The following is a 20,238-nucleotide window of genomic DNA, read 5'->3' as shown; positions in this document are numbered from 1 at the left end:
CGGTAGTTTAAAAATCTACAATTAAAAATCAAATAATGAATAGCATTAGATGTGCATCATTTACTTACCGCTATGGATTTCCCTATAATTTACTGTTGTGGGTTTCAGAGGTACTCGATGGTTGCACTGTGAACTCGTTATCAAACACTGTCACTGATTTTCATATTGGTTACTTGCGCGTGGACTGCTGAGTTTGAATGATCTTATCTAGCCTCAAATGAACCATAGATATCGATGGAAGATCGATCGAAGAGCGCTAAGATTATATCTTGTTATTCGATCCGTATCTCTCTCAGATGATTATCTGATAAGATAAAATGCAATGCCTGATTTTAACCAAGGATGGGAATCTAGTGATCATGACAAAATAAATGATGCATCGCGGTTGTTCTTTAACCTGCGATCATAGCAACAACGATTAACCTTTTGTTGTCAAGTTATCATAACAAACTACGCTCCGCGAATAATGCATCATTCTGCATGTGTGCTAACGAACAAATGTTCGTAAATAGACATCGTACGGCCTACTAAGTAGAATCTCATCCAACTTAAAAGAGGTTCGAGATCCTAGGCGCTCGAGTTTTGCTAACAAGACATCGTGATTTTTCTTGTCAAAGGCTGCCCAAAAGTCTGTATAAATTGCATCAAATTGTTTACGAGTTTTGATGGTTTTGATAATGACATGCTGGGTTTCAGATACATAATTCAGGCAGTGATGTTTGGGAAAATCCAGTTCGGATATTGTACACAAGGAAGCAATTCCTCTGTAATTCGAAACTTTCCCTTTGGCGCCTTTTTTGAAGACTGCACTCGGAAAACAGGCAGAAGAGAGCGAATGGTTAAATATAGTCGACGATGGCTTAGGAAAAGACGAGCTGCAACTTTTAAGAACAACAGCTGGAATTCCATCAGGAATAGGCAGGGTTTGATGAGCACTTCAACCTGTCACAAGCTAACTCAACTGTGAGCGATGAAATCCTCGGGTGACGGCCAATAGCGGAACGTGAAGTACCATAGCTGTGGCTACTTGAACATGATGGGGTTTTAATGTTGTAGTAGTAGTTATCTAAGAGAGACTATGACAACTATGACGCTTCGAGAAAATAGGCTTCATTTTTTTCTCAAGCGTCATAGTTGACGGTAATCCTGACTCTTTTTTATGATCATCGATGTACGACCAAAACTTCTTAGGGTTCAATTTGAGGTTGCGCTGGGTGCGGCAGATGTAACTGTGATATAGTCTATCATTCAGCCGATTGTATTCACTACAACAGGTCAGATATTGTGTTTTGGTGAGAGCATTACTTTTTTTTTAATTTTTTTCAGAGCTGACCCTTTAGCTGTTTTTTATCTTTTCAGAGCTTTGGTGAACCAAGGCGGGAAATAGGGATCTTGATGAGAAGTTTTAGGCGTAAATGGCATCCAAATCAATTGAACTCAAAAACTGATTCATTTTGATAAAATCAGTTTTTCTGAAATTGTAGTGGATACCGCTAGCGGCAACATCCCTGGTTGCTGACAGTGATCAATCGTGTTCGTTTATTTTTGCGTTGTTCGGATACGGAAAAGTATCGCGAGGTGCGTAGTAGTATTTGTCTTTCGATTATGTTGCTTGCTCCTACGGGGGCGAGAAACGTAATCAATGATGAATCAGTCGCTTGTCCCATGTGTAGTAACTTTTTTTTTGACAGCTGCTCGTTTCTTGTGATTTAGATACAATTTTTTTTTGCTTGCTTCCGATGACCCTGGAGGGATCGGTTCTGCTTTTTACCGAGCAGAATGTCACAACTGTCGAACGCGCGATCATTCCTTTTTTTCACGGGAAAGAATATTGTTCATCCTGTAAATAAAGAATTGTTTCTCTCTTTTGGTTGCCGGCATTCAAAAGATTAAATTTAAAACAATTAAACATCAAATACTCTGTGTCTATTGCCAGCTTTTCAGGCGAATCCTGACCAAATACCTTTCCCAATCCCCAGCTCCGTAGCACTTATGAGGGTGTCGCTGAGTCGGTGGCCTCTCATTAAGTAAGTGCTACATCAACATTTCCTCCCCCTATCCCAAGTTACGGTAAAGATGAGCGTAGCCGGGAATAGTAATATTCATGGTTTTGGTATTCTTGTTTAAGATTGGATCAAGGAATACTCCCCATCCTTGTTCTTGAAAGCAGTCTGAATGAGATTATCAAAAAGAAACATGAATGTTACTAGTATCCAATCTACGAAGTATACCGTAACTACGCTAACGCTAACGCTAATTGTAGTGGATACCGCTAGAAACGGGTTTGAATTCATACGGGACTCTGTTTTTCAAATAAAGTTGTATAGGTGGATGATGTCGACAATCCTTAAGGGAGCAGGATCCGTCATTGATTTCGGAATTTGCAAAAGCAATTTTTTCATTCAAAATCAAGAAAATTTATAGGAAAATGAGTTCACTGTATTCTACCCTCCAACCGAAATACAGTGAACACATTCTCATCGAATAAATTTTCGTTTTAAACAGAAAAACTGCTTCTGAAGTTTCAATAATGACGATGATTACGATGACGGAGCGTTAAACGTTAACGAGAGGAGCGGCCGCTTTGACAATAGTTATATCGTGAATATGTTCTAAGCTGGTAAAAAAAGATCTAGTAGTCAATGGTTTGAATCTGGAAGGGAGAAACCGATACGAAATTTCTGTACGTCACAGTGAGCCGAGATTCTGCTGTCACGAACTGTCTCTTTGAGCCCAAATCTTAAACATTGGACAAACATGAGAAAAGAGCTCAATTGATCATAACATGTTTTTGCATTTCATCAAAGTTGTCAACAATCGGTTGAAAATCGAAGGATCCAATCGAAAGATCGAAGGTACACAACAAAAGAATACTAGCGATTTTCCTCGCGCCTGCCTAGATTGTTGATGAGCTGGAATTATCTTGCAGTTTGAAAAAACGTTGTTCTATATTTCGTGTGTAGTATCTGTGCCTCCCTCCCAGGTTTGAATTATAAACTGAGCGTATTTGGACCACGTTAAAAAGAAGCAGTGACGTCATTTCTATCACAAACTCGAACGAGTGCAAAATAAAAGCAAGGCCTGCTCTCTTTAACTATCCTCAAGGCCTCATGCTTGACGATAGGAATGACGACACATATTTTGATGGAAAATTGTTGTTTGCACGTGGGAATATCCTACCTTGCTGTGTCTACCGTGATTTGAACGAAACCTGCCGTACTGTAAACGTTTAGTAACTGACACTGACTGGTGTTTATTTTGGACTGCTGGATTTTTGGATAGAGATAGTTTGAGGAACCAGTGTTCCACCTAATGGAAGGCATAATGAAATCTCCTAACATCAAAATCTTATCAGTCAAGTTCATCTGCGATGTAATTCAAACAAGAGAATCTAAATGTTGAGAGGTCAATAGAGGATCGTTGATTCTATCAGGAGGAATGTAGATCACACAGATGTACAAAGTATGATGAGAAACAGGAAGTGCCACCCACAAATGTTCTACGGCATGGCAGTTCGGTGGTTGCAGTAATCGGCATTTGAGCGTTGAACGAACAGCAAGAAGCACGCCGTTGTTATCATTTCGTTGTTTATGTTCGTTGATTTATATTTTTAGTATCCAAAAACTGATTTCCGTAGTTAATTAGGATCAAAATCTAAATATAAGCTGGTAAACGTGCATGCGGGTTGACTGTGATCGATAAATATTGCTTTGTTACCGTTTTGTTTCAAATTCCGAACAAGACTCATATTTCAAGCACTGAACTTTTTGTTCAATGAGAAAACCGAACTGAACATTTTTTTGCCAACGAGAGAACAATCAGCAAAGACTATAGCAACGGAAATGGACTAGCGATTGGAAACTCGGTACTTGGAACTCAACGTCATCGGAAGTACACGCATACTCTCCGATATACTGAAGGTCTGTGGATTCGGAGTTATAGCGCTGCAGAAGGTGTGCTGGGCAGGATTGACGGTGCGAACGTTTAGAAGTAACCATACCATCTACCAGAGTTGCGGCAGCATACGTGAGTTGGAAACAGCTTTCATAGTGGTGGACGATATGCAAAGGCGCGTGCATTTAAGGCCGAATCTTTAACTTTAACATAATCAACGTGGATAGTCCACACTCCGGAACCACTGATAATGACAAGGACGCATTTTACGCGCAGCTTGAACGCGAGTACGACAGTTTCTCAAGCCACGATCAGTCAAGATTTGAACGCTCAGATTGGCCAGGAGGAGGATTTCAAACAAACGATTTTAAAGTTCAGCGTCCACCGGCTGACGAACGAGAACGGCCTACGACTGATCGATTTTACCGCTTCCAAGAACAAGGCCATTCGTAGCACCTACTTTCAGCACAGCCTCCCGTATCGGTGCATCTGAAGATCACCATTGCAGACGGAATCATAGATCGACCACGTTTTGATCGATGGACGGCACTTCTCCAACATAACCGACGTCAGAACCTATCGTGGTGCAAACATTGACTCTGATCACTATCTAGTGATGCTGAAACTGCGTCCATAACTATCCGTCATAAACAATGTACAGTATTGACGCCCGCCTCCGTACAAGCAAGCACGATTGGCCCAATCGAACGTCACCGCCGCATACGCGCAGCATCTCGAGGTAGCGTTGCCGGAGAAGGGCGAGCTTGGCGAAGCCCCTTTGAGGACTGCTGGAGCACCATAAAAGCAGCCATCAACAACGCAGCCGAGGGCATCGTCGGGTACGTGGAAAGGAAGACATGTAACGATTGGTTCGACGAAGAATGCAGGCAGGTTTGGAGGAGAAGGATGTAGCGCGGGCTGCAATGCTGCAGCAAGGAACGCGACAAAACGTGGAGCGATATAAAAGGAAACGAAAGCAGCAATCCCACTTATTCCGGGATAAAAAGCGTCGCCTGGAAGAAGCGGAAAGTGAAGAAATGGAGCTGCTGCATCGTTCATAAGAAGCGCGGATAAAGATGGAAGCATCTTGACGGACGGACGTGAGGTAATTTAAAGGTGGAAGCAACACTACGATGAACACCTAAATGGCACGGAGAACACAGGCGCAGAGAGTCACGACAGTGGAGGAAGTGACTACGTCAGCACGGTGGATGGAGGAAACCAACCTGTCCTCACATTGAGGGAAGTTAAGGATGCCATCAACCAACTCAAGAACAACAAGGCAGCTGGTAAGGATGTTATTGGAGCTGACCGCCTGTCTGCACCGTTTGTTTTTCAGAATCTGGGAAATGAAATAGCTGCCGGAGGAGTGGAAGCAAGGGGTCATATGCCTCATCTATAAGAAGGGTAACAAACTGGAATGTGAAAACTATCGTGCGATCACTATCCTGAATGTCTCCTACAAACTATCCCAGATTATCTTCCGTCGTATCAAGCAGGTTACATCGACGGCCGCTCGACAACGGACCAGATCTTTTCCGTGCGGCAAATCCTCCAGAAATGCCGTGAATAAAAAGTCTTAACGGATCACCTGTTCATCGATTTTAACATTTCAGTCGTTGCGCTGTTGTATTTTGTTGAAAAAAAACTCGCTTTTCGTTCACAACAGCAGCGGGTGGCTCCGACGGTGGCAAACCACGCGACAACTGGAAGGTTAAAGCGGCTTTTCATAGCATCGACCGCAAAGAGCTATGTAAAATCATGGACGAGTACAGCTTCTCCGGGAAGCTCACCAAGACTTATATTAGCATCGATGGGCGGTGATAAATGCCGGAAGGGTTTGTTGGGCTGGGCATGCTGGAAGACTACCGGACAACAACCCTGCAAATATGGTGTTTGCGTCTAATCCGAGTGATACAAGAAGGCGGGGAGCACAGCGAGCTAGGTGGCTTGAACAGATACAACATGATCTGGAGAGCGTGGGCTAAAATCGTTTTGACTCATATTCCGAACACTTAAGGCCAACAGGGACTTCAAATGCATCTGATTGTCATAAATTAGCTGATATTTGTGTAAATTTTTACTTCTTCGCAAAGTCTAACTGTTAGCTGATGGGTGTACCAATAATAATGTAGATTTTATTAGTTTTAGTATTGTTTTTACGTAGAAGTATGGAACAACACTGTGTTCATTCTGTCTCATATTCCAAACATCTTGATTCAAATTCCGAACAGCACGAATAAATCGTATTCAAATGAATAATTTGGCAAATTTATTAATCTGAGCTTGTTCTACTGGTCTCAAACTAGAGAATCATCACTACTCCTGCGGTATAAATTATTTTGGAGATGTCAAAATTGAATTGCAATTTACTGCCATTTCCTGGTGATTTGGTGACATATTTCAGCGAAACATTTCAATCAAATCGCCATACAAAAACCGAGTGCTCGGAATATGAGTCTGTTCGCCAATGTTGCGGCCAGGATGTCTTTCCCTACGTTGTGATAATTTTTACTTGATGAACGGACAACGACTCAAACGCACTTTCGATTACACTAAAACCTCAATTTACGAAGTCTTTTTTTACGCTACCTCAATTTAAGTCACTTTTTTTACGCAGTAAACTCAATTTAAGTCACTTTTTTTACGCAGTGCGTAAATTGAGTTTTGTCAATTCTATGGAAAATGATTGACCTCCGTTTGTGGAAAACCGTTGGAACCCCATACAATATGGGTATTTTCGGAACGGGCACGATGAGGGGATGACGAAAATCGATGTCCGACGCCATTTTGGAATCCAAGATGGCGACCTCTGGTTTGGGAAAACCGTTGGAAACCCATACAATATGGGTATTTTCGGAGTGGGCACGATGAGAGGATGACGAAAATCAATGTCCGACGCCATTTTGGAATTCAAGATGGCGACCTCTGGTTTGGGAAAACCGTTGGAAACCCATACAATATGGGTATTTTCGGAACGGGCACGACGAGGGGATACGAAAATCGATGTCCGACGCCATTTTTGAATCCAAGATGGCGACCTCTGGTTTGGGAAAACCGTTGGAAACCCATACAATATGGGTATTTTCGGAACGGGCACGACGAGGGGATAACGAAAATCGATGTCCGACGCCATTTTGGAATCCAAGATGGCGACCTCTGGTTTGAGAAAACCGTTGGAAACTCATACAATATGGGTATTTTCGGAATGGGCACGATGAGGGGATGACGAAAATCGATGTCCGACGCCATTTTGGAATCCAAGATGGCGACCTCTGGTTTGGGAAAACCGTTGGAAACCCATACAATATGGGTATTTTCGGAGTGGGCACGATGAGAGGATGACGAAAATCAATGTCCGACGCCATTTTGGAATTCAAGATGGCGACCTCTGGTTTGGGAAAACCGTTGGAAACCCATACAATATGGGTATTTTCGGAACGGGCACGACGAGGGGATAACGAAAATCGATGTCCGACGCCATTTTTGAATCGAAAATGGCGACCTCTGGTTTGAGAAAACCGTTGGAAACCCATACAATATGGGTATTTTCGGAACGGGCACGACGAGGGGATAACGAAAATCGATGTCCGACGCCATTTTGGAATCCAAGATGGCGACCTCTGGTTTGAGAAAACCGTTGGAAACTCATACAATATGGGTATTTTCGGAATGGGCACGATGAGGGGATGACGAAAATCGATGTCCGACGCCATTTTTGAATCGAAAATGGCGACCTCTGGTTTGAGAAAACCGTTGGAAACTCATACAATATAAGTATTTTCGGAACGGGCACGACGAGGGGATACGAAAATCGATGTCCGACGCCATTTTTGAATCCAAGATGGCGACCTCTGGTTTGGGAAAACCGTTGGAAACCCATACAATATGGGTATTTTCGGAACGGGCACGACGAGGGGATAACGAAAATCGATGTCCGACGCCATTTTGGAATCCAAGATGGCGACCTCTGGTTTGAGAAAACCGTTGGAAACTCATACAATATGGGTATTTTCGGAATGGGCACGATGAGGGGATGACGAAAATCGATGTCCGACGCCATTTTGGAATCCAAGATGGCGACCTCTGGTTTGGGAAAACCGTTGGAAAACCCATACAATATGGGTATTTTCGGAGTGGGCACGATGAGAGGATGACGAAAATCAATGTCCGACGCCATTTTGGAATCCAAGATGGCGACCTCTGGTTTGGGAAAACCGTTGGAAATCCATACAGTATGGGTATTTTCGGAACGGGCACGACGAGGGGATAACGAAAATCGATGTCCGACGCCATTTTGGAATCCAAGATGGCGACCTCTGGTTTGGGAAAACCGTTGGAAACCCATTCAATATGGGTATTTTCGGAGTGGGCACGATGAGGGGATGACGAAAATCAATGTCCGACGCCATTTTGGATTCCAAGATGGCGTCCTCTGGTTTGAGAAAACCGATGGAAACCCATACAATATGGGTATTTTCAGAATGTACACGATGAGGGGATGACGAAAATCGATGTCCGACGCCATTTTGGAATTGAATCAACAAAGCTACCAAAACGAATGACGGGCTACTTAGCCTTTAGAGTTTAGATTTTATGCTATAAATAAGTATCATCAATATACAACTACTTAAGTTTGTAGATACTCAGGCCCATATATCGTGGTCCTCGGAAGTACAAAAACATCGACACAATCAATACAACACTTCGTTTGCAAATATGGACAGTTAGAACCTTGGCAATATTGAGGAACTATCTATTGATGATTGGTTACGCTTGTATATCCTAATGCCCATATTCGATAGAGATGTTAGAGGACCAAGGACATCCGCACAAATTCATACAATGCACCGTCTACCCCCAGGAATGGTAAGGGGCCTTTGGAGTATTTGGAAACTATCTTCTAATCACTTATTATGGTCGTAGATCCAAAGACTTTTATTCGATAGAGTCCTTGGAGCACCAAAAACATCCGTATAAATCAATAAAATATTCTGTTGACTTAAATGAATGGTTAAGAGACTGTGCCATATTTAAATACTACTTATAGACCATTGATCACGTTTGTAGATTCAAAGGCCTATATTCAATGAAGTCCTTGGAGGACCTAGGATATCGGTACAAATTATAACAATACTCATTTTACTGCTACATATAGATAAGGACCATTGCCATATCAAAAAAGCATCTTTTGATAATTGGTTAGGCTTGTTGATCCTAAGACCTATATTCATCTATATCGAATAGGAGGACCTAGGACATCCGCTCAAATTATTACAATACACCGTTTACTCACATGAATGGTTAGGGGCCTTTGGAGTAATTGAAAAGTAACCTCTAATCTCTTATTACGGTCGTAGATCCCAAGGCCTATATTAAATGGGGTCCTTGGAGGACTTAGGACATCCGCACAAATTATTACAATACACCGTTTACTCACATGAATGGTTAGGGGCCTGTGGAGTAATTGAAAAGTAACCTCTAATCTCTCATTACGGTCGTAGATCCCAAGGCCTATATTCAATGGGGTCCTTGGAGGACCTAGGACATCCGCACAAATTATAACAATACACCGTTTACTCACATGAATGGTTAGGGGCCTGTGGAGTAATTGAAAAGTAACCTCTAATCTCTCATTACGGTCGTAGATCCCAAGGCCTATATTCAATGGGGTCCTTGGAGGACCTAGGACATCCGCACAATACACCGTTTACTCACATGAATGGTTAGGGGCCTGTGGAGTAATTGAAAAGTAACCTCTAATCTCTCATTACGGTCGTAGATCCCAAGGCCTATATTCAATGGGGTCCTTGGAGGACCTAGGACATCCGCACAAATTATAACAATACACCGTTTACTCACATGAATGGTTAGGGGCCTGTGGAGTAATTGAAAAGTAACCTCTAATCTCTCATTACGGTCGTAGATCCCAAGGCCTATATTCAATGGGGTCCTTGGAGGACCTAGGACATCCGCACAATACACCGTTTACTCACATGAATGGTTAGGGGCCTGTGGAGTAATTGAAAAGTAACCTCTAATCTCTTATTACGGTCGTAGATCCCAAGGCCTATATTAAATGGGGTCCTTGGAGGACTTAGGACATCCGCACAAATTATTACAATACACCGTTTACTCACATGAATGGTTAGGGGCCTGTGGAGTAATTGAAAAGTAACCTCTAATCTCTCATTACGGTCGTAGATCCCAAGGCCTATATTCAATGGGGTCCTTGGAGGACCTAGGACATCCGCACAAATTATTACAATACACCGTTTACTCACATGAATGGTTAGGGGCCTGTGGAGTAATTGAAAACTAACTTTTAATCTCTTATTACGGTCGTAGATCCCAAGGCCTATATTCAATGGGGTCCTTGGAGGACCTAGGACATCCGCACAAATTATAACAATACACCGTTTACTCACATGAATGGTTAGGGGCCTGTGGAGTAATTGAAAAGTAACCTCTAATCTCTCATTACGGTCGTAGATCCCAAGGCCTATATTCAATGGGGTCCTTGGAGGACCTAGGACATCCGCACAATACACCGTTTACTCACATGAATGGTTAGGGGCCTGTGGAGTAATTGAAAAGTATCCTCTAATCTCTTATTACGGTCGTAGATCCCAAGGCCTATATTAAATGGGGTCCTTGGAGGACTTAGGACATCCGCACAAATTATTACAATACACCGTTTACTCACATGAATGGTTAGGGGCCTGTGGAGTAATTGAAAAGTAACCTCTAATCTCTCATTACGGTCGTAGATCCCAAGGCCTATATTCAATGGGGTCCTTGGAGGACCTAGGACATCCGCACAATACACCGTTTACTCACATGAATGGTTAGGGGCCTGTGGAGTAATTGAAAAGTAACCTCTAATCTCTTATTACGGTCGTAGATCCCAAGGCCTATATTAAATGGGGTCCTTGGAGGACTTAGGACATCCGCACAAATTATTACAATACACCGTTTACTCACATGAATGGTTAGGGGCCTGTGGAGTAATTGAAAACTAACTTTTAATCTCTTATTACGGCCGTAGATCCCAAGGCCTATATTCAATGGGGTCCTTGGAGGACCTAGGACATCCGCACAAATTATTACAATACACCGTTTACTCACATGAATGGTTAGGGGCCTGTGGAGTAATTGAAAACTAACTTTTAATCTCTTATTACGGCTGTAGATCCCAAGGTCTATATTCAATGGAGTCCTTGGAGGACTTAGGACATCCGCACAAATTATTACAATACACCGTTGACTCAAATGAATGTTTAGGGGCCTGTGGAGTAATTGAAAACTAACCACTAATCTCTTATTACGGTCGTAGATCCCAAGGCCTATATTCAATGGGGTCCTTGGAGGACCTAGGACATCCGCACAAATTATTACAATACACCGTTTACTCACATGAATGGTTAGGGGCCTGTGGAGTAATTGAAAACTAACTTTTAATCTCTTATTACGGCCGTAGATCCCAAGGCCTATATTCAATGGAGTCCTTGGAGGACCTAGGACATCGGCACAAATTATAAAAATATTTATTATACTACTATGAATAGATAAGGGCCTGTGCCATATCAAAAAAACATCAAAGGATCGCTAAATATGTCAGATCATTGCAGGTATATATTCCAGGAAGTTTTTGGATGAACTAGAAAACCTGTTGTACTCACTTAATTACCAAAACTTGGATCTGACAATACAAACGCTTCCTTTAAATATAACAATTTTCTAGGGTCCAGTATTGTGAGACATTATTCTACATAGAAATGATAAATTGATCTCCGTTAACTCATGTAGAACCATATGCCCAAACTCCAAAGAGTTTTTGGAAAACCTTAACTTGCACACATTCTAGCCTGATAAGAATTCAAGGTATTAATAATATGTTAATGGTGCTAAAAGAGCATATTTTTTTCTAAATAATATAAATTAATTTCGTACCAGTAGACTCCAAACGGCAAAACCTCGTTTTACGAACTGAGCTCCCTCGTTTTACGCACTGATTCAATTTACGCACCAACTCAATTTACGCACCCCCGATCTAGTTCGTAAATTGAGGTTATAGTGTACTAATTTATTACCACCGAGGGGCAGCGTGCCCGCTCGGTGGGGAACAAACGTTAATGTACAAGCAAGAGGGATCAGGGTTGTTATTAGTCGCCGGATTCGACAGACTATCAGTGACGGTGACGAAAAATAAAAAGTTTTCGTCACTACCTCAGCTCAGCGCAAACTTAGACGCCCAACTAAGCAACTAGCAACCAAGCACCTCGTCGCGACGAAAAATCTTTGCCGTTTCTCTCTGTATGTGTTTTCGTTGAACATGTTCAGCTTGAATGGAAAGGCAGACAACTAATCGGTGCCAATTGAAAGGCCGACCAAAAGAGGAACTCGCAAAAAAAAAAATCTGCGCGCTTCCGGAGTTGCACAAAAAACCTTTAGATTACCAGTAGCACGCGCCTACCGACAGAGCTTACTCAACTTTTTTAAGTGTGTTTGCCCAATTGCTAACACAAGAAACCTTGTTGACTAGTAGCTTGTGGCTCAGACTCTCTTTTTCTGCAATTGTGCGCTCGGTGACGATTAGAAGCTTATGTTGGTTCAGTGCGGAGGGGTGACGGGAAGAGTGACGAAAAATATTACTCGTGGACTTTTTGCGGCTTTGTTTCGTCGTGGTCTCCTTGCCAGTCGTTGAAGACAAAGAAAATGACGATCTTTTACGCACTGAATATTTTTCTCAATTTTTCGTCATCGGTCAGTGACGAAACCGATGGTTACCAACCATGGGTAGGATGCTTACACGGGTTGCTTGCTTTGATGGATGGATTCGCTTGAATGAATGGTTGTGGTTGATCGTTGTCGTCCGCTTGAATGAATGATCGTTTGAACGGGGCTCGCTTGGATTCGATGCGACTTGGATGCTTTCAGTTGGCTTGCTTGGTGTTTTTCAAGGATGCCTTTCTTCTTCGGTTGGGCGCTACGGGCCGGACGGTGGACGCTAGGGTCCCACAAATGGACGCAGGGGTTCCAGTAGAACCAGCTCAGATTAAATTATTTGCGAAATTATTCATTTGAATACGATTTATTCATGCTGTTCGGAATTTGAATCAAGGTGTTCGGAATATGAGACAGAATGAACACAGTGTTCGGTATTTGAATCAAAATGTCGTTCCATACTTTTACTTCAAAACAATAGTAATACTAACTGAATCAACATTATTATCGGTGCAATCAACAGCTAATAGTTAGTCTTTGCGAAGAAATTAAAATTTACACAAATATCAGCCAATTTATGCCAATCAGATGCATTCGAAGTCACTGTTGGTCTTAAGTGTTCGGAATTTGAGTCAAAACGGTAGATGTGTTTAAGTGTAAAAGCTGTTTTGCTATTGACAAGAAAAGAAATCGCCTATCTCAACGTATGGAAAAATTATTCCCAGAAATGGTCAAGCCAAATAAAGGTGACGTGGTAGAGAGTCGTTTCCCCCCTTTTTTCTCTGTAACACACTCGAGACGTGCATCCGTATTAGAACGTTGAGTAATAGACTGTTGAGTGAGAACCACAAAGCCTAAACCCCATTAGCATCCCAGATAGCTGGGGTAGGTGAAAGTTTCTATCTTTGCTAGAATAACGAAAATTCTATAAAAAAAATTTGCCATTAACATATAAAGTTTCACTGGCGATCGACTTATAACATGCCGTTGGAGTTCTAACACACGGTTGAGTTTGAAAATCTTGTCTCAATCATCCGGCCTGCATATACCTCAGATACATTTTACCAGTTGCATCATCCCTTCCCATTTCCGCCCAAAAGTGGTGGGGATTCCCCATTCGTATCAGTTTCAATTTGCTGTGCACACGAATGACAACATAGCCGCTTTGACTGTTCTGACCCATTCGCACCAACAGTGTACAATCTCCCTCGAAGAGTTTTCACCGCATTGGCTCTCTCTCAGTTCTCGCCTTCCACCAGTTTTCCCATCTTTCACAGCTGTGAGCGTGCGAGCAAACAACAGAGAACATTTTCCGCCAGTCGAAGACCGAAGAGCGAACCCCGAAGTTTTGTCCAAGGGAATTTGCGCGAGAGCATCCGCCCCCGAAACGAACATTCAGTTACAATTTGTCACTGGTCGGCTAAACTTCACGACTTCGATGACTACGACGACTTCGACAAAGACGACGACGACGGTGAATTTCGATAAGCTTCCGACGTAAGACGAACCGCAGCGGAAGGAAACGGTTAAAGGCGCGCGTGATATTTCTGGTTCCTCCGACTATGAGACATTTTTTCATGAGGGGCGAAGAAGGGTTACACGGATGCCCCTCGCAGGAATGGATGATGAATGAGGAAATTCGTGGAGACATCTACGTTAGCCTGTTATGCTGAGCAACTTCCGGAAAACGATTTGTGGGTTGTGTATCAGCTGACCTAGGAGCTGGAAACGAGCATAAGCCATGACAGTCGGGGTTCTGTAGAAACTGCAGCTTATCATGAACTGTGTAGCGGGGATTGTGACGAAGATATAATTCAGTGCTTCGAGTCAGACAGTTCAGAACAATAAAAATGCATTTGTGTGGATTCGCTGGGGGATTATCGGAAGAAAGCTGAAGGCTACAGCTCAGGGAAAGTGCGGAGATTTGCGAGAATGTCATAAAAAAGAAAGAAGGATAATCTCATCAAATTAAATCTGATTAATTGAAGGAAAATATTTTTCACTGTCAGTTTTATGCTCCCTGGGGTGAGTGAAATGAAATTCTCCGTGGAACCCAGGAGGAGGACTACCCCAAGTGCAATCCGCTATAAGTAGGTCATTTGTCTGTCCCAAAACGTAAGGAAAAAGAAAAAAAAAAATCAACAAGCGACAGAACAAATCGACTGGACACTCGGAACAAATTGTGTGACCATTGTGTAGTTTGAAGCAGTGAGGATTAATTAAATTCATTAAACAAAATTAATCTATCCGGTGTATCTTGTGGAAAGTTTGGTTCCAACCCCAGCTGGAAGGGAACCCGTCTGTAGTATAAGAAAGTGTGGTAGCCGGTCGGGAAAGTGGAAAATAAGTAAATTAATATACGCTCCTTAAACAGGATTATCCGAGTTTTACCATCCACCCGTTGGCCATTCGCCACCTCCCTCCTTACCCATCGTTGAAAATACACAAGAACTTCACCGACAAGGCCTGTGAAATCCTGTGAAAACCGATAGCATTGTTTGGTCGAAGTAGAACTGAGAGAAAAAGCGCGTGACAAAGTCTGAAGAAAGTGATTTTTTTTTCTTCGAACCTCACTCCCCCCTTACAAACCGCGACATACCTTCAGAAGAGATAGGAGGCCTCGTTTGTTATAGCCCCATCGACAGTGGATCGTCTTTTTTCCGGTTTTATGTTTATACCCCATTTTGCTCCGGTTTTTTCCCCAGTAGCAAGAAGAAATTATGAAGTTCGTCGTGTGAATAAATTGTCTTCCTGCGATTACGACTGAAGAGAAGACGCTTGCCGGGGTCTTTTCCGAGAAACGACACGGTGAGTGGCCGGAAATGGAATTTAAGTGAAACGAGTGATAGATACCTACCAAGTCGACCGAAGGAAGAAATCCGAATCCAGAAGCCAAGAGCGCATCCAACGACCGCAAGAAGACGACCGCGTCCGAAAGAAATTGTCGCTCGCCGTAGAGCCTTTGAAGAATGAAAAGTGAAAAATTATACCACGGTAAAATTAAGCGGAAAATCCTTTCCGTTTGTGTGAATCTGTGATTCGAAGGGAAATGTGAAGTGGTGTCCCGTTTCAAAGAGGGGAAAAATACCTGTGTATATTTTTTCGTCATAACCACAATCGAAACAACAGTGATAGGAAGGAAGCAGCAGCAGCAGCGGCGTGGGAGAGCACAACAGCGACATCGAGAAGAAAGGTTAATAAATTTGATTTACATAATTTATTTATGGCTTATGCATATTAAATGAGGATTGGAGTGGGTTTATGTTTCTCTGGTAATGAGAATCTTTGATTTTTGTGAGATCTTGTAGTGTTCTTGTTTGACAAATGTTACCAAGAGAAAGTTTTGTTAAATTGCACAAATCGTTAATTAGTTTTAGGAGTGATTCTCAAAGTTTGCAGTTCTTGCTATACCAAATTTTAAGCATTCTGCTATTATTTTTTTACATAAGGCTTCTGTTACAATCTCAGTCATTTAAATATTGATGATTCAAATGACATGCTATAGTTATAGAAGATAATACAGCTACCAGGATTTTATAAGTTCTCATCGATAAACCAAAATTTACTCCAAGAATTTAATGCCATTAATTTCCTGTGTTCAACAATAAACCAAACAATATTTTTAAAATTTCCAACGAGTTAAAAGAGAAATCAACCAAAATTATACGCAAAGAATTTTCAACAAATTCGTTAATTTGAACTAAAAACTAACTTACCATTTCGAACAAGCAAGTGATACTTCAGCTGACTTGATTATTCTTAATTTTCGAAAAGCATCAAGATGGCTGGTTGGACACAAAAATACACGGAGGATGGGGCAAATATTATGAACCTTTAGAGTAATTTCCATATTTGTCATATACTATCTGCCTCATATAAACACTTTCACAGCTCATTTTTTTGTTTAAACTTATGTATTTTTCTTCTTTATTATTGAGATTTTTAGCCCTAGGCTGGTTCATCTCATATATGTAATTTAAACTGTAATGATTTTTATGGACGTACACTACCCACCGAAAGTACGGAATCGTTGCAATACTGAGTGTATTGCAACACTTTAAAGTTTATTGTCTCCCAAAACCTAGTACAAACAGTTTTTTTTTTCAAATAAAAAAATCTTGGTGGTCCAAGACTGCATGTTTGAAGATGATCTAAAAATCTGGCACTTGAAAATTTTAAATAATATTGTAGGTGATGCTTAAAGGCCCAAACGCAATGATAGCGGAACGGCAACGGAATGCGGTACCGCTTCGCCAGCATGAAGCACACCATCTCGACTGAGCTGACAACGAATAAAATTGAACAAACACTGAGTAGACAAGCTTGTTGTAGTTCATGCTGGCGAACCGGTTCCGCTTTCCGTTGCCGTTCCGCTATCATTGCGTTTGGGCCTTAACTGTTAAAGGTGCTGCAATATTGAGTGTGAGTGTTGCAATTTAAGGACCCCTTAGTAGCTGAAATTCATTCTCGATGCTTTTCCGCAATGATATCGCAGACCGATGTACGTTTTGTGGAGTCTAACAATATATTCAATGTCGTTACTTCATAGCACGCCTATGACACATACAAAATTATTCGATTTTTCCAGCGAAATATACATTGTCCAAAAGCCTCCCGAGGTCCATAATGGGAATGCTTACACATTTGATGTTTCCTATTTTGGACCCTCCATTTGATTGACATCCGGCTGCTGTCGATGTGCCTATTATGGACCCACCTGAAAATGCTAGTTATGGACCTTCGTGTGTGGTTTCTATTTACAAAACTGTTCAAATATCTGTATTTATGCGCCTCAAACCAAATATTTTGCCTGAAACTATGACTTACAATGTCACAAAAAAAAAAACAGTTTTCTGTAAAAGATTTTGCCATAATTCTTTTAACTTATTCGAGTTCGTTAATACCATGAGAGAATCCTTCTATGAAGTCATGTAGATATCTGTAGGAATCCTGTTGATTCCTGTGTTTTTTCACGAATTAGTACAGGGATTATTCCTGGAATGATATTATGACATAAGGACTGTGACGGACTGAACTTGGAAAATTTGAAGTCCTGTATCTTTTGTTCTAAGCTTTAGTTCCACTCTTCAAATATTATTGCAGTTTGAGTATATGCTTCAAAATTATTGAACCACGAGTGAAAGTTATTTGTTGCACTCAATATTCCATTTTTGGCTAAACATCGTAAAAATCTCTGCTATGAGATACTCAACATGTTTTTTTTTGGCTGCTGAAATTCAGTTGGCAACAACAATAAAAGAAAAACTCTCAAACTTTCACCAGGTTACGATCATTTCACCTTCCGTTATCCATGTAAATGTGCCAAAAATGTTCTACATTGTTTTAGAGCAACCAATTTAGAGCAACTTTGTCAAAGAACCCAAATTTCTATCTCTTATGGTTCGCGAGTTGGCAACTTGTTTAGACGAATAGGTTAGGGTGGGTCAGAAAAATCAGTTTTGTTTTCTCTTGTACGATAATTTCTCGCAAAAACCTTTGTTCCGAGCACTTTTAGTACTTTTGATTGCGCGACTTTTTCCAGAAGAAACTAAGAATATCTCTGATGGTTACAAATTTATCAAAGATTTTTCTCTAAAAATGCTTGTTTTCAAATGTTGATATCTCTGAAAGGCGCGTTGCATGCTAGTCCGTTGTCTAGTGTGGTGCTTCCTTCGAAGGGCATAATGCCCACTGGAAGCATTAACGTGTCAGTGTCTTAAAAAAAACTTTAATTAACGTTAAGGTGCAACAGTTTTGAATAAACTTCTAAGAATAAGCATAAGCATTGATGATCGTACAATTCGTAGTTGCTACTCCGTGATTGGCCAGAATAATCGAAGTTGCACAAAGAACTAAGAGATGTAGCTTGGGAGTAGCTTTCCATCTTCAATGTACACTTTCGAGAGCTCCAAACATTAAAAAGTCAATATCGGCGCCGGCCGGTCCTTACGTTCATCGATGAAGGGAAGGAATATTAGTGTGACATCCATTGTTACTAGAGACCGAGATCACCTCTGCATCTCCATGGTTGTCATGGGAAGGAGTTTTGTTAGTAAGGAGTGATCATGGTTGCATTATCAGGATTCACATTGGTAATCAGTACTCTAAAGACAATGTGGACTTTAGAGACAAGTCGACACTTTTAGCATCGAACCATTCAAGGGCTATTTTTATAATGATAAAAATCAGGTAAAAGGATAGGTATGGAGTTCTAAATGTTAATGTGCAGGAGCCTATCCCAAGTAACAATTTTAGTTTTACGATTTACTTATAGGGTGCTATAAATAAACGCCCATAAAACCACGGTCAAGGCACTGTTGCCTTCATTGCATCCCCCAAAACCTCTTGTAGATTAGAACGTGACTAGTTGGCCCACTCTGAAAGAGGCTTTGAAGTGTATATTTATGTCACACGAATAAAACAAAATAGCATTTATGGTAACTACCGTTTTGTCTCAAATTCCGAACAGACTCATATTCCGAACACTCGGTTTTTGTATGGCGACTTGGTTGAAATGTTTCGCTGAAATATGTCATCAAATCACTACGAAATGGCTGTCAATTGCAATTAAATTTTAACGTCTTCAAATCTATTTTATAGCTCTGGAGTAGTGATGATTCTCTAGTTCAAGACCAGTAAGACTAGCTCAGATAAATTTATTGGCGGAATTATTCATTTGAATAAGATTTATTCGTGCTGTTCGGAATATGAGTCAAGGTGTTCGGAATATGAGACAGAATGAACACAGTGTTCGGTATTTGAATCAAAATGTTGTTCCATACTTTAACGTAAAAACAATAGTAAACAAGTCTAAATAAATATTTTTTACGGTACACCCAACAGCTGAGGGTTAGACTCTGTGAAGAAATTTAAATTTTCCCAAATATCGCCTAATTTATGCCTATCAGATGCATTTGAAGTCACTGCTGACCTTATGTTACGGTGGATAGCGCCGTGCCTTTGGATACCCCTCGGACGTAAGAGAACGCGTTGCGTCAAAGAGCGTCAGCTGTCATTGCCTCTATGTGGTTGATTCAATCCACTGTACCTAGATAGAGAGCAGAAAACGGATTGAAAGGAGGACTTTCTAGTGGTTAACAACAGTTGTCGATACCATATTATAATTTAATAGATTATTCCGTGAACTAAATTTACCAGTAATTGTTATATTTCATTTGTGAGTATAATTTCTAAAATTTGCTTAATTGGAACTGAATTCGAAACAAATTATAGCTATCCAATACGCACTGAACCAGAAGAGGCTTCGCATGATTCAGCAGAGTTAGAGCAGGATATATACAGTGAGTTATTCAGGAATTGAAACAATGAATTAAGGATAACCCTAAATTGATGTTTTAGCTAAGTGAATCAAGGACACGAATTGCATAGGTTTCATTGTTGGCAAAAATTGGAGTGCGGAACAAAATTTGTAAGTTTCTTATAATTCAAATCAACAGAACGACAAATAATAAAATAAAAACAGCTTTTAGCGCATTGAATCACCACAACCAACGGTGTTGCTGCTCAAAAGACTCCGGACATTCTTACGCCAACAAAACTAAAAGAAATTTTCCATCATGCCGGTTAGAGTGTCCATTTCCCGGCCATTTTACTCGT

The 20,238-nt window shown here is 41.1% G+C and overlaps 1 protein-coding gene across 1 annotated transcript in view; it reads left to right on the top strand.

Annotated features, from left to right (window-relative positions):
- The first annotated feature begins 14,021 nt into the window (after window positions 1-14,021).
- LOC5573643 (neural cell adhesion molecule 1-B) overlaps window positions 14,022-20,238 on the top strand; it is a 1,425,452-nt gene continuing 1,419,235 nt past the window's right edge. Inside the window, 1 exon segment of the mRNA XM_021845179.1 lies at window positions 14,022-15,814. The gene's annotated coding sequence lies outside the window, so the exon portion shown is untranslated.

This window comes from Aedes aegypti, chromosome 2, assembly GCF_002204515.2.
Source record: "Aedes aegypti strain LVP_AGWG chromosome 2, AaegL5.0 Primary Assembly, whole genome shotgun sequence".
Lineage (NCBI taxonomy): Eukaryota > Metazoa > Arthropoda > Insecta > Diptera > Culicidae > Aedes > Aedes aegypti.
This window is presented reverse-complemented; position numbering and strand designations above follow the sequence as displayed.